Source organism: Aptenodytes patagonicus, chromosome 1 (assembly GCF_965638725.1).
Source record: "Aptenodytes patagonicus chromosome 1, bAptPat1.pri.cur, whole genome shotgun sequence".
Lineage (NCBI taxonomy): Eukaryota > Metazoa > Chordata > Aves > Sphenisciformes > Spheniscidae > Aptenodytes > Aptenodytes patagonicus.
In genome coordinates this window covers 44,125,496-44,140,108 of record NC_134949.1, presented here as the reverse complement: position 1 = coordinate 44,140,108, position 14,613 = coordinate 44,125,496, and the positions used below count along the sequence as shown (strand labels likewise).

General features: G+C 42.9%; 1 protein-coding gene across 6 annotated transcripts in view; it reads right to left on the bottom strand.

Annotated features, from left to right (window-relative positions):
* Positions 1–14,613, bottom strand: part of SYT1 (synaptotagmin 1) — a 457,999-nt gene that overhangs the window by 352,937 nt on the left and 90,449 nt on the right. For 4 of the 6 annotated variants that reach the window (XM_076333478.1, XM_076333451.1, XM_076333495.1 and 1 more), the window contains exon 1: positions 5,546–5,640. The exons of 1 other annotated variant lie outside the window; for it this stretch is intronic. The gene's annotated coding sequence lies outside the window, so the exon portion shown is untranslated. Of the gene's footprint in view, positions 1–4,853; positions 4,876–5,545; positions 5,641–14,613 lie in introns of those variants that run through there. One more of the 6 variants, XM_076333470.1, reaches the window with a different exon arrangement.

Genomic DNA, 14,613 nt, shown 5'->3' with positions numbered 1-14,613 from the left:
TACAGCTGCATATGCCTTCTCTGCTCTTTAAAATAATGACAGGTGATGCTCCCTGGATATAATGCCTAAGTCTTTCATCAGAGCCACTCTTTAGGGGGAAATCGCGATTTTTTTACTGGAAATAACAAAGTGAACTGTAATACTTTTGTCTAAAACACCTATTCAGATGTAGTAGGATGAGAAACCAAATGAAATCAGTCTATAATAGCACTTTTTCCAACTTTGTTTATTAAAATTGGCACAAAAAAATCAGAAGTATTCTCATGAATATGGATTTTGTATTTTACTCCAGATCATTGTTAAAGGTAATGAATAGAGTTGGAATAATGGAGATGGCAATTCCCCATACACTCTCTCTTCTGCAATCTATTAAGTAAAAAAATTTTAATCTATTCACATGGACAATGGTGCCCTTCTACAGTACCATTTCTTACAATCAGAACATCATCCTAAGCTAAATCAAATGCCTTATTGAAGTCAAAACACAAAGCTTACAATTTCAACAAGAAACAGAAACAGTCCTTTTTTAATAAAAAAGACACTTTCAAAACTATTTTGATTGGGATGTATTATACTATCAATCTTTAACCCTCAACTGTTCACCAATAGATTGTGTCTTCTATCAAAACACCACCATGCCACTAAGTTTTCCTTAAGTTACCACATTTAGACTTTAAAAAAACCCCACACTCTAATTGTAATTGTCACATATTCCTCTAAGAATTCTTGCCAACTCTAAGATTTGATGACAGAAATCAAATAGAAGTAGATGATTACAAAGCAATACTCTCCATAGCTTTGGAAAGAAGTAAAACAAATATAATTAAATAGAACTACATGTTACAAGTGGTCATTAAGTGTTCCAAGTAAGAAGAGTTAGGTCTAATGTCCACCTGTCAATGATGTATGTGTACCCATTTTCTAGAAAAAGTATCACTGTTAGAGACAGCGTCCTGAACCAGATAAACCATTGGTCAAGGAACCTTTATTTCCACAGCACCTTCCACAAGAGCACTCCAATTATTTTCAACTGCTGTATCTACATGGTTATTCAAACACACGGAGATGAGGGAGTTTGCAGGCAATCGTATGTCTCGGAGCCAAGCTGGGTGATGGTTACCAGCCTTCCCATATTGCAACTGCTACACTGATTTTCAACCACACATAGGAAAACAGTACCCTTAAGATAAAGGTACAAAACAGAACTTGTAAACAGGTTTAGAATCAACTTCATTAAATCATCACTGAGCAGCTTTGAAGCCTGTATCCTCATGTATTTGAGGCACTGTACTACCTAGTCACTACAACCATAACTACATTATTAAAACTACTACAGTACATTTGGGTACTACCATAAATCCTGAATAATGCCTAGGAAAACTTGTAGACAGCATCATTAAAGTATCCAAATTGGTTTTAGCTACTTCTGAATAAAATTCTATTTTCCTGAAGTATTAATTAATTATTCAGAGTTGACGGAAAAACAACTAGTTTGTTTGGATAATTTCTGGTGACACTTTTTAAAATTTGTATCGTCTTCCATTTAAAAGAACCATATAAACATTAGTAGCTTATCAGATAACTACGCTGCACAGGAGACATTCTAGATTTACTTTGCGTTCCGACACATTTCTCCCAGCATCTTTAGGGATGGCTAGGAAAGAAGTGGCATCCTGAGCTAGCAAACCTCTGAGAATTTAAAAGATGGCAGCATCGCTCCCTCTAGGATGGAGAAGGAGAAGTGTTCAGTGCCTGCTGTTCTGGGGAAATACCTCCAGACTAGTAGTGATAAGAAAACAGGTTAAGAAAAATAATCAACTTCCTCATAAGCATTTATAGTAAACGGAAGACCCATGAAGTGCTACTCATTAAGTCACTAGGGAAAAAACAATGGAAAACAAAAGACAGACTACTCTAAAACATTCTGATTAGACATTTGTCAAAAGTCATACTTAAGGAGACATTTTTTATTACAGCTCATATCTAGCTTTTGGTCATTACATGCCTCAGGAAAAAATTATTCTTTTTTTTTTAAAACCGGACAACTTTTTCCACACGCTGCTTGTACAAATCACTTGGCTAGTCCACGTAGTCCCTAAAAGAGATTGCCTGTAGCCTGCCTGCTCTTATCCTTTCACCAGAAGAAATCATGAAGAGCCCTTGTCAGTTGTCCTCCTCCTAATGCATTCTGCTTTGATATCTGGTATTTCTGTAGAAGATATAACAGTATAACTAGAATTTCCTAATCCCCCTCTTACTGGGGTGTATTAGGAAGGAGTAAAGCCTACTCTAGCAAAGACGACATTTGTACATAACGATCCTGAAAATATTTGTTAACATAATGCTTTGTTTATTCAGTCTGGCAAATGTTTTTATTTTAACCTCAAGTATCTTTAGTAAACGTCAGTGGTAAACACAAATTCATAGTTGGCTAACAAGCCCCCCTTACGTGTATTTCTAATTAAGCTTCTTCCTAAATACCAAGTAGTGTTTAAAACAAACATTCTATAAAAAAATCAAAGTAAATCAAACGAAGCATTTCTTTGTGAAACTGCACATTTATATGGGCATCACCAGCAGAGGGAAGGAGATCACGGTATCCATGCCTAATAATTCCTCCATGCTTTTCTTCCAGATATGCAGAAATATCTTCCTGTCCTTTTCAATTGTATCGCAAACTTTAATGTCTCTTCCACAGCAGGTAATACAAGGTTGCGTGCACTCTTTATTCGGAGCACAGTTCCCAGTAAGAATTTATCTGTATGTTTAAATGTGTATACAAATATAAAACCACACACATTCACACATAAGTATTTTTAAAATTGTAATCAGACTGCTGAATGGGCAAGAAAAGACTGCGATATACTAAATAAGAGCTTCATTTTCATGTGAGGAAACATCAATTAACTGAGTTCTGTACGGCTGAGTGGCTTAAAAACTTCTGCCAAGACCCTAAGCTGCTCCTTCTTTTTACTTATTACAGCCAACCCTGCCAAAAGACCATAAAAATTGATTTTATGTTTCCGGTCTCTCTATGCTAGCTGGAAAAGTATAGATTTTTTTTTTTCCCCTAGGTTTCTGAAAAACAGAACCTTCCCTTATCTCACACCTTCTCAACTACCACGCTAACCGACACTGAACATCTTCTGGGCTCTTATATTTGATTTAATTTATGATTAAGGTAAGAGAACATTTCAGATTGTTATATCAAACACTGTTCTGTATCTGTGGTTTTAAAGGGCTTCTCGCCCATCAGTGTTACAGAGAAGGCTATATGCCACAGCAGCGCAAGTGGGATACGCAGTAAATTATTGTTTTTCACATTTGTTCTGGGGAAGTGTTAGAACTGCAGTATTAGTCTGTGCGCTACCTCTTTAAATTCCAGTATCAACCCTTAAAATGGATTTAGCATCTTTTGCATCAAACATTAATAAGGCTCACTTAGGCACTCTTAATGTGAAGGAAAATTGGGCTTGTATGAAATGGCTACACTGGAACATTTCATGCTTTTGCAAGTGCAGGAGTATGATTATTTCCTACAGTATGTCATTATCTTCTGCCCTGTGGTTCTTTCTCTTCTCACTCAAGCTGCCTACACTATGTTTTTTAAGCTATATAGTTTTCAATTTATGGATTGCATGCATGCAAATTTTGAGCAACTATACCACAAGCCAAGTAATAGACCACATTAAAGTATATTCCCCTCGGACACTACTAATAGAACTACAACTCCAAAAAGCTTGTAAGAAAAAAGATACATATTCGACTCTCAAGACACAAAATCAGGTCATTTGTTTCCAAGATAGACAAGAAAATACTATTCTAGACACACGTGGAATCTCCTTACACTTTTCCTGAGCAAGTTTATGTAAACATGGCAGGAGATGTCATTTCATATACTCACAAAGCAAATTAGTTTGCTGCCTACTTGTCCTTGTACCCCAAAACTCCCCCTTCCCCTTTTCAGGGTCACTCCCAAAACAATTGCTCATCTGTAACTCTAGACCTCAACCCACCAGGGAAAGGAGTCTCCCCTTGGGTCTATAGTTGTCATCTTCCGTTTCTTAGGATGAAGCAACTCTCAGACAATAAAGCAGTTTAAAACAGCACACAACAGATTAACACGCAACACGGATGGCACACTGCATAGCCGCTCAGAGGATCCATGTCGCCGTTGCTGATTAGTAGTCTAGTTGTGGTCTACAACGTGTATGTGTATCTAAAATTACTCTAGTGACCTTTGTGCAGAAAATATTATTTCAGAGACAGTGAAATATTACTGCACTACGGCATTTTGCATTGAGTTTACAAGGTAAAAACCACAGAGCTCCTTCTTCTTCACCCACAAATGGCTATTAAATAAGGAAAATAAGACTTGACGTCCCCCGGACAATCAAAAGAAATGATTTATTTGGATGCTAACATCTGTCTGGATATTCTGGCCAAGTGCTTTTCTGTGCTCATTTAGGACTCCACTTGGAAAGCTTTTCAGTTACATTTACCTAGAGATTTCTCTCTACCACTTCCCATCTGACAGAAATCACTCAGCTGGGTCTGATGAATAATAGCAAAAGGCAGACTGTATCAGAGATGATTGAATTACAGATTGTTGAAAGTGCCATAAAGGCTCATTCCAGTGACTACATTTAATTTACTCACTATACTGACTACCAGAAGCTGGTACTCGCTTGATATCTTTATTTCAGAAGACTGGAAACAAAGGAAATATTAACATTCTTTGCCACTTTCTTAGTACTCTACCTAGTAGAGTTTGATAGGCGAAATTAACTTTTAAACAGAGCGCTGATCCCCTATCCACACCGTGCGCGCATATGGACCAGACCATAACGTACCCGAAAGCAAAGCAAGGCGAGCGGTGTTAAAGAAGATGAAGGAAATAACGTCCGAGGACACAAAATGAAATTGCATGGAAAGAAAATGCATTAGCTTGACAGCCTTTCTAAGTAATGGAGGAAAGGCTCTTTGTAAACTGATACACAAACGATCAGATGTTGCCCTGCGGGCAGGCGGAGAGGTCAGCGCTCGGGGGCCGGTGCCGGGGGAGGCACCCCGCCGCGACCCCCCCGTCCCCCGCCGGAGCGGCCGCCGGGACAGACCACCCCACCGAGGGCGGGGGCACCGCGGCGGCGGCAGGCAGGTGAAACCCGGAGAAACAAGTTGGCCAGGCGGCCGCCTTCGCGCCGGCTCCGGGCAGCGGCGGGGAGCGATGGAGGGCGGGCGGACGGCGCTCCGCTCCCGCAGCCGGGGCGGGGGGCGACGGCGGAGCACGGCGGCGACGGGGGAAGCGAGCGCCCGCTTTGTCTGAGGCGCCCCCTTTGTCTGAGCCGCCCCCCCCCGCCCCCGCCGGGAGCGCCCCGGGGGCGGGCCCCCGCCCCTGGCAGCTGCCGGCAGAGCCGCTGGGCAGGCGGCGCCGCCAGCCGCCCCCGGAGCATGTGCTCTCCCCCCGCCCGCGCAGCGGGCGCCCCCACGCCCGCGGCGACGCCGCCCGGGCGCGACGGCGGGCGGCCCCGGAGCGCTGCCTTACCTGGCAACCGGGGCGGGCGCAGCCGGCTCGTCCTTCAGCCTCTCCCCGCGGCGGCACCACGCGCGCCCGGGCCCCTCCCGGGGCGAGGCTGCGGTGCACGGCGGGGTGCGCGGCGGACCGCCCCCGCGCACGGCAGGCAGGCTGCCCCAGCCCCCTGCGCTCGGCGGGCTGGCGGCGCGCCGGGCGCTAAGTTTCAGCGGCCGCCGGCGGGCAGGGCGAGGCGAGGCGAGGCGAGGCGAGGCGAGGCGGGGAGGGAGGGAGGCGGCACGGGGGCTGCGCGGCGCCGGGAGCGCCGCCACACTGCAGCGTCTCCAGGAATCCCTCCCGCGAGAGGCAGCCCATCACCCCCGGCCCGCAGCCCTCATTGGCTGGGGGGCGGGGAGACGGGGTCCGCCAGCCAATCGCCCGGCGTCCAGCATGGGTGGAGCCGCCGCGCCGGCCTCGCCCATCCCGCGGCCGCGCGGTCCCTGTCCGCCCCGTCGGGCGGGGCCGGGCAGCGGCGGGCAGGGGAGGAGGAGGATGAGGAGGAGGGTGAGGAGGAGGGTATCCCCGCGCATGGCGGCCAGGGCTGGCACCGCCGTCCCCGGGGACGCCGAGGGGACGACGCCGGGCGGCACGAGGCGCTGTGCCACAGACACAGCGGCCGTCGGGTGACCGGGGTGCCCCGGGCAGGGCGCGGCGCTGGCCCCGGGGCGGCGGGAAGAGGAGGCGGCGGCGACCCCCGCCAGGCGCTGCCGCTGCCCGCCGGTGCTCGGTACTTTTAACGAGCTGCGGTGCGCGGCCCTCCCGCTGCGGCGGGCCCTTGGGCAGCCCGCCCCGGGCAGTCGCGACTGAGCGGTGAGTCGTAAGTGGCGTCTGTGGCTTAGGCGAGAGCAGACCGTATCGCGTGTTCAGGTAAGGACATGCAAGGGTTAACTTAATTCCCTTGATCCATCCACTCTGAACTGGAGCTTTGATTAACATTGGTCTGCAAAATGTAACTGTAACAAATTCAATTAAGGGAAGCACATTTCTTCAACTTTTAATTAGATCTACCCTATTTGTCTAATGTTTAATATAACATAAAAAGCTGCTCAGGTTCCAGAGGGAAATGGAAATTGATTTAGATGTAAGTTTAGCTTTTAAAAACACAACGGACTAAAGTTCTTTGTTCCTCAGTATATATTATTGTTGCATCTATACCCTTAAAGGTACAGGAGGAAAACGTAATTTCATCTGCAAAATTGTAAGAGTTTCCCATAACCTTTAATTGGTCACAGGGTACTGAACATACAGGTTCTAGGCCAGGCTTGATGCGCGGTAGTACAGGATCCTGCAGAATTACAGTTGTTCTAAGAAAACTTGAGTAAGTAGTAGTGTATTCCACAACTATTTAGTTGGTTTTGCTTAGTACACAAGAGTAAAAGTTATCTAAATTACATCTCAACATGATAAATAGCAAATGTTGGCAAAGAGAGGAGCCCGTATGCCATCGTTAGCAGGGAACCGAGAAAGCCAAGAAGCTCCCAGGCACATCTCAGACGTGACTTACTATGCCTTCAACAGAACGCCGTCCTGCCGTTCCCTGCCACCCATACTTCTGTGGTGGGATTAGCCTCTAAAAATCACAGCCCTTTTCCAGTTCAGTTCAAATACACATTTTCTGATCGCATCAGTGCTGGACATGTGTTCTTAGGTCTGTTAATCACAATATGAGTTTTTCTTGTATGGGTACATTAGGTCGTGAGAGGGGAAAAGGGAAAAGGAAAGCAAATACCGGCTCTTGCTGAGCTACGGAAAGGAGGAGCCACCGTAATTTAAACTGCATATGCAGAAGTGGTCAGCTGTGCCCAGATTACCCTGTATGATTTTAAAATGTGGCTGTTTTCTCTCTCCCAATACAATAGATATCAAGGAGTATTTTCTCTAGGATCATTTATCTGGTCAGTTAAAAAACCCACACATTTCAATGCTAATAATTACAAGGACTTGATGCTGTATTCCTGACAGCCACACAGCCAGAAGTCTGTGGGAGTCTGGCATTCGCAAGGCATGACACATCATACCCTGTCTTAGTATTTGAGCAAAGACAAGAAACATCATTTAAGCCCAATGGCCCTCTCTTAGTGTATAGACAGTAAGGAACAGAAATGCTATCTAGCAGTAGCCCTGAAGAGCATACCATCGCTTTCTCACTCTGATTGTGGTAGTCCATACATGATTATTCTGCTACATTAAAATGTAAGTAAATAAAAATAAAAGGGCAGGTGTGGTAGGGGCTGGGAGGGTGGTGGGAGAGATTTCACCTAATCTTTTCTGAGCTTGGTAATTTGCAATGGAGAAATTGCTGCAAAAGTTGCATTCCTTCTAGCATAAATACTTCCTTCGGTTCCTTTCGGGCCCAAAAGCTTATTCGTACAGAAAGAGGTCTCCAGTCCTGTAAGCAAGTTTTATTTCACCACTGCACCCTCAAGGAAACGGGTAGTTGCTGGCCACTCACGATGTTAATTAAACCAAAGGAAGCTGTGAAATTTAAGGGATGACATACATATCCTGAATGGACGAGGACGTTCTAGAAGAGCTCAGGAGCCATTTAATGAATGTTTGGAGTGCTAGTCAAATACTAGCCACTAAACTCACAAAACACAGATCATTGTATTTATTATTATTATTGTTATGTCTTCCACAGTTGTGTTCAGGGAAGAAGAAGGTATCCTATCATGAGAAAAAAAGAAGAAACATGCAAATCCAGAAGAAATGATGTTTTAAAGCCAAGACCTATTTTGTTTTGGGGTTTTTTATGTGCATTAGTGTATCAAAAGAGAATTTTAAATAGTGTCTACCATTCAGAAGTGCCATCAGGAATCTTACTAAGTACAAATGAAGAACTAGACTCTGTTATATCCTGCATATCCCTTGTTTTTAATTTAGACTTTGACTGAGCCAGAGGTACAGCAGCATCTGGGAAGAATCCGAATAAAAAAGCAAGACCAGAAATGATGCAATGTTTGTCTTTGCCATTTTTATTTTTTATTCTCTGTATACTATGACTTCAAGATAAAACCTTAAGAGTAGAAAGCAATATGAGCCATAAAAACTATGTCTTGAAAGTAAAAGACTCCTGCTTGCTCCACAAAGAAGGAGAAAGCCTGGGCCAAAGCCAATGAGTCCAAAATATTCTCAGGCTTGTCCTGGCAAGTTTTATGGCATATAAAGAGCAGATACTAGAATGACAGTCACTGAACTGAGGCAAATTCAGGAGCAACAGCAGTTAGGGCTCTGGCTTTGGGCCCAAGCTGCCATCGGTTTTCTTTTGTACGTCAGCCTTTGTGTGACCAAGTATCACACCCGCCACAATTAGATGTACAAGATGGGAAGTCAGGCAAATCATGAGGGCAAATCAGCAGCAGGTGAATGAGTAATGGTATTGGTGGCATGTTAATTTACTTATCAGGCAGAGTTTAGAACTGTAAACTAACAGGGATTGAACTGTGACTGCCATGATGAAATTATTCACTGACCTTGTGTTGCACAAGATCACAGGTATCTATTTTTAACAGAAAGATTCTTTTTTCTTCATTGTCATGCTATTTTATTCCTATTTTTCCTTTGTTTTGGTCTTTTCTATCCTCAAGTTTTTCATTTTGAGAGTAGTTTGTATGCCTGAAGACAAAGGAATTGGCTTTTGCTTAGGGAGATGGGACAAGTGAAGTTCCAACTGCATGAGTTCAAGCACGCGTTTCTGAAACTTCTTTTAGCAAATGAAACACCCGCTCTTGATTGTTTTTTTTCCCAGTTGACTGGGAATCCAAGGGCTGGTATGTACAGCTGAAAATTAAAAACTTGGAATCCCGTTTTAGGGCACTGTCATCCCACCCTTGATTTCAGTGAAGTTTCCACAGTATACGCTGGGTGATGATGATGTATTTAGAAGGCACATTCTTAGTCAGGAAGCCAAGTCTGCATCAGGAGAACATGAAAGACATGGAAGCAAAGTGAGAAAGCTAAGTCCCAAAAGTGAGAATTAACCTTCAGCAACATGAATAAATACTGGAGTAACTATTCAGCTGTACACAACTAACAAAAGCGTCATATGAAGTAAGGCTTTGAAGATGATTTTTGGAGCAATGTGTGAGATTGTGAGTTGGATAGAGGGAGTGGAGAACAAGTGTTGGGGTTTTGTTTTGGGTTTAATTCTAGCTAAAAATCAAAGGGTAAAATCAAAGAACTTGTTAGTCTACTGACTGATGTTTGTCTCAATGTGTCATTCGATTTCATTGTTTTCTTGTGTTTGATCTGTACACATCTGCTGCTTCTTCTAAGTTGTTTAGGCAGACATGGTCTCTTTTAATCTGCATTTGTATAGCAGCTAACACAGAGAGCTGCTCTTCTGTGCCCAGGTCTCCTGGACGCTGTGACAGCATAAATGAAAATGAAAACGGAAATACTCTTTTACGAGGGAGTGTTGAAGCGTAGTCAAACCAACCTGCATATGTTTTGCACAGATGTCAGCTGTGTAATGCAAGGACAGATCTGAGTCAGTGTCAGTCTGTTCCCCTGTAGATGGTGCCCCTAGTTCAGGGATTCTCTTTTGGGTTGACAACTCTGCATCCCTAATCTTCCTCTTTGCTTTGAACATCAGTTTTCTCCAAAGTGGTACTCAGGGTGGTACTCCAGAAAAACTGTTTTCAGTGTGGGTAGGACGAACTGGACTGAAGTCCTGTTTTTCTTTTCAGGCAGAATCTACTATATAAAATGACAAACTACTGAACTGTAGCTTCCAGAGTGCCCAGATATTGTCAGTCTCCAATCCTGCCCTACGGTGGTAAGCATTAATTGTGGCTTCCCCAGTGTAAAATTTCTGGTCACTGGTGAGCATATGCATCATATGGATGACTGTGTAATAAAAAGAATGGAAAGAGGGACTTCTAATTTAATTTTGTGGAGCTGACCTTCACAAAGCAGGAGGAAGAGCTGTGTGATGGCAGTCAGTGTTACCTCTGAGGAAAGGGTTGAGATTTAAACAAGGTCATTTCAGACGGATACACGTGATTGTTACAATGTGCATAAGAGATGTCCTTGTCATTCCATTGTCTCCAATACAAAATGGGGATAACTCGGTTTGGAGAGACTCAAATGAATTGCCTGTCTAAGTGCAAAATATGCTTATATTTACACCAACCTAGTGATTTCATATGGTGTTTTGATGGTGGAACTCTAAATTAAAATGTTCTTTCTAAAGATGAGAGCCTCGATTAAGTTATTTGGAGACTTACAGTGGACTCCTTCGTGCCTTAACTTTCTTCCTTCTGCTAGAATCTATGACCAACACTTCCCCCCCCGCCCCCAACATGTGGGGAAAACCTTATTGCTTCAGGCTTCCTGAATTTCATGGCTCTAATTTGAGATGTCCACAAAGCCTTCAGCGTGCAGCAGACATATAACAAAGATCGCCCAAAAAGCCAGCCCAGCCATGAAGCGTGGCAAGTGCTACCATCTAACTATGCAGAGCAGGCCAAGAACATCCGTGTGAAGAAAAAATGGGATAGAGTTACTAGAGTGAAAAACTAGTTAATGCATTTTAAATTTCAGAAAATACTTTAGAATATCAGTAGCCTGATAAATAAATTTTCAAGGGAGTCTGTTTTCATTTAGCTCACACAGTCATTTCATTCAAAGGCACAGTGAGATTACCCTAGTATTTATATTTAAAATGCCAAACCATAGAAGTGTCAGGATTTTTTTTTTTTTTACAGTAGTCACCATTTCATAATACCGTCTGTCCTTATTTTAAATGTATTTATTTCTCTTACAGAGATGTAGTCACTGTACAATTCTGACGTTTAGACTACTGTTGGGCCTAAAAGCTTGCAAAACACATGGCTAAATGAACTGGAAATTACATGTCATTAATATAATTAGGAGAGAAGAATTTTTAATTTCGGTTTCTTCATAGCTATGTTTTAGCCAGTATACAATACGGTAAACTAGTTACCTCCGGCAATTCTGTCTGTCAGCAGCACGATTTTGTTTGCAAACTAAAAGGCTTGTTTTGTTTCCCGTATTGCTTTTTCTATAGCGTATGCCATAGCCTTCAAATTACATGAGTGTAAGAAGGGTATAGAGCTTTCTGACTGTAACAATGTTGTTAAGATGATAAGGTCAGTGGTAATGTCTCTTCTGCAAACCTTGATAGATATTTATCCAAGTCAAAGCTGAATTTTTAATCATTACGATATGTTAATGTAAAAAAAAAGACTTGTTTTTTAAAAACAAGATCTGTAGTAAGACCTGCTGTCTTACAAGCACAGTTTCCACGACTGCCATCTTCCATAAATCAAGCTATCTTAGAGACCTAAAGAAGTTAATGTAGCGATGCATAATTTTAATTCAACTCCTGAGTTTAAATATGAAGTTTTAAGGGAACAGAGACTCCAGCTGCACACTGGGGACATAGTTTCTTCCTTACTCGATAGTTCTTACTTAGTCTGGGGCAAGATCATCTTCCCCAGCTGCTCATAAATCTGTGAATGAGAATTCCCTATCACCTTCCTAGTTTTTTGCTTTTGACCTCTAGTTGCCAGTCCTCTTACCTCCCTTCTTCTCTGGCCTTCCTGTTCCTCTGAGAATATATTTTGTGATAACATTGCCAATCCTAAGTGAGAAACGATCTGGACAATCACAATCGTCCTCTTCACCCTTGACGTTAGACCTGTTTCTTCAAGAAACAGGATTGTTCCTTTTCTCTTAGGGATGGAGGTAAAGGCTGCAGTCAGAATTACGACTGATGATGAAGTACAATAATAGATTGTTCCCTGCTCAGGAATGGAAAACTCACTAAGTCGTTGGTTTGTTTTTAATTCTTGTTTGTATGTGAACAGAAGTAACTAGTCAGGAATATTATTTAATGGGTAGAAGAAAAAATAAAAAGAAAAGCATGAAAACAGACTAAAAAGCAATTTAGGACAGAGATGATAAAGTATAAAGATTCTCATCACTAGAAGCTCGTCCTTGCTCACACTGAAATGGGACTAAGAGCTTGCTAGCTTAAGCTCAGTAATTTGATCCTAGGGAAAAGTTCAGCCCAGAGGAATGTTTGGTACTAATTAGTTTAAGGATTTTGGCCAATATCTTCTTGTCCTTCAGTGTGGATTTTCAAAGAAATGGTGATTTCATATGGTATTTGATGGTGGAACTCTAAATTAAAATGTTCTTTCTAAAGATGAGAGCCTCGATTAAGTTATTTGGAGACTTACAGTGGACTCCTTCGTGCCTTAACTTTCTTCCTTCTGCTGGAATCTATGACCAACACTTTCCCCACCATAATCACAAAAAGGCATTATAATCATTATTCCTTCATAAATACGAAGGTATCTGCAGAATAACCTCAGGGATTTATGAGAGCAACAGTCATTCCTCCTAAGTTTAAAAAGGCCTGTTCAATGCTAAGGTTTTTTATTAACTATATCTTCACTTTGGCTTTCCCTCTGAAAGTTATTAAGCTTTATCTCTGACCAAATTGATTTTTTTTTAAGGAAACTGGTCATGCCATTTTTGTCTTACAGGGGTTCATAAAAATGTCAACGTTTGACTTTTTCCAAAAGATTTATATTAGTTTGCCTTCCCTTGTACTCTAATTTAAATAGAACTTGTTTGATTTTTCCTGCAGTCACTTCTAAAAAAAACTTGGCAGTTTTCTTTGAGGAAAAAAGGTTATTTGCTGAAGTTATTTACAGTTTAATTGCCAGTTTAATTACAATCTAACATCTCGTTTACTGTGACACACTCTGCAGGTTGAGCTGCGATAGGTAACAGGAGTTACAATGGCAATAGATTCACCTTTGTCTGGAGTTGGGCAGTCTCATGCTGTCGCCAGCAGAGCAGCCCTGAAAAACAGCACCGACCCCCTAGTGATGATCAGAACATGAAGAACGTTCTGACCAAACATACTGTGGGTATTTGAATATTGTTGTGTTTTCACACTCCCGGGTTTTGTCACTGACTCATAGTCCACTGACTTTCTGTACTGCCTATATGTTGGTGAAGACATTCAGGGGCTGTCCTAGGAAAGGCATCTCATAGCATGAGTACAGAGACTAGCTGATGCTTTTGGCATGTTTTGGCTGTCTTCACTATGGATGCTATCATACCATGTCTGGGCAGCTTATAGTCGTCCGAAAGGATCCCAGCAACCTATGTACCCTTATGCAAGGACATCTAACCCTCACTGCCATACTACAAAGAGCTGTATTTGTAGTATACAGATGATCCATTTGGGGTTCTGTTTCTATTTCTGGTGCTGGTTAGAGAACTATGTGAGAACAAGGATTTGTTGTATCCAGGCACAAAATTTCATAGTTAGGAGGGTTTACTGCTAATAACATGTAGTCATGGATTTATAAAATAACTTAGATTGGGAGGGACCTTAAGGGGTCATCTGCTCGAAGCACATGCTCAAAGCAGATACAGACAGAACAGGTTCCTCAGGGCTTTGCTCAGACAAGTTCTGAGTGTCTGGAAGGATGAAGGTTCCATAACTGTCTAGGTGGCCCTCCACTAGCCCCACTCCAAGATGTCAGTGCCTTCCTTGTACTGCAATGCCTGAAACTGACATAGCGCTCCAGATGTGGTCTTACAAGTGCTGAATAGAAAGAGTCCCTTGACCTGCTGGCTTTTTCTTGCTGATACAGCCAAGGATGTAGTTGGCCTTTGCTGCAAGGACACAGTGCTGATTCATGTTCATGGTTCAGAGTCACAGCTATAAATTGAAGAACCAAAAGGCTGTGCACGTGCCTGCCCATCCTTGATTAGAACCAGCCAAAAATGGGGCAGCTTCCCACACCTGCTTCATGAAATCAGTGTCAGGGAGGCCATGAGCCAACTTCTGAGGGGCCACGACCATCCCTCCTGTTACAGAGCTGTATCGCTTAGGGTGGTGATCAGCTGGTGATATGAATGCCATTTATGGCTCTGAAAAGTTGGGGAAGCTGTATAATGCCTGGCTCTGGAGGAGTATAGGGATTCCTCGGGAACCATTCAGTCATGAATGATATACAGGAGGTCTGTGTGCATCTCTGATCTTGACAGAA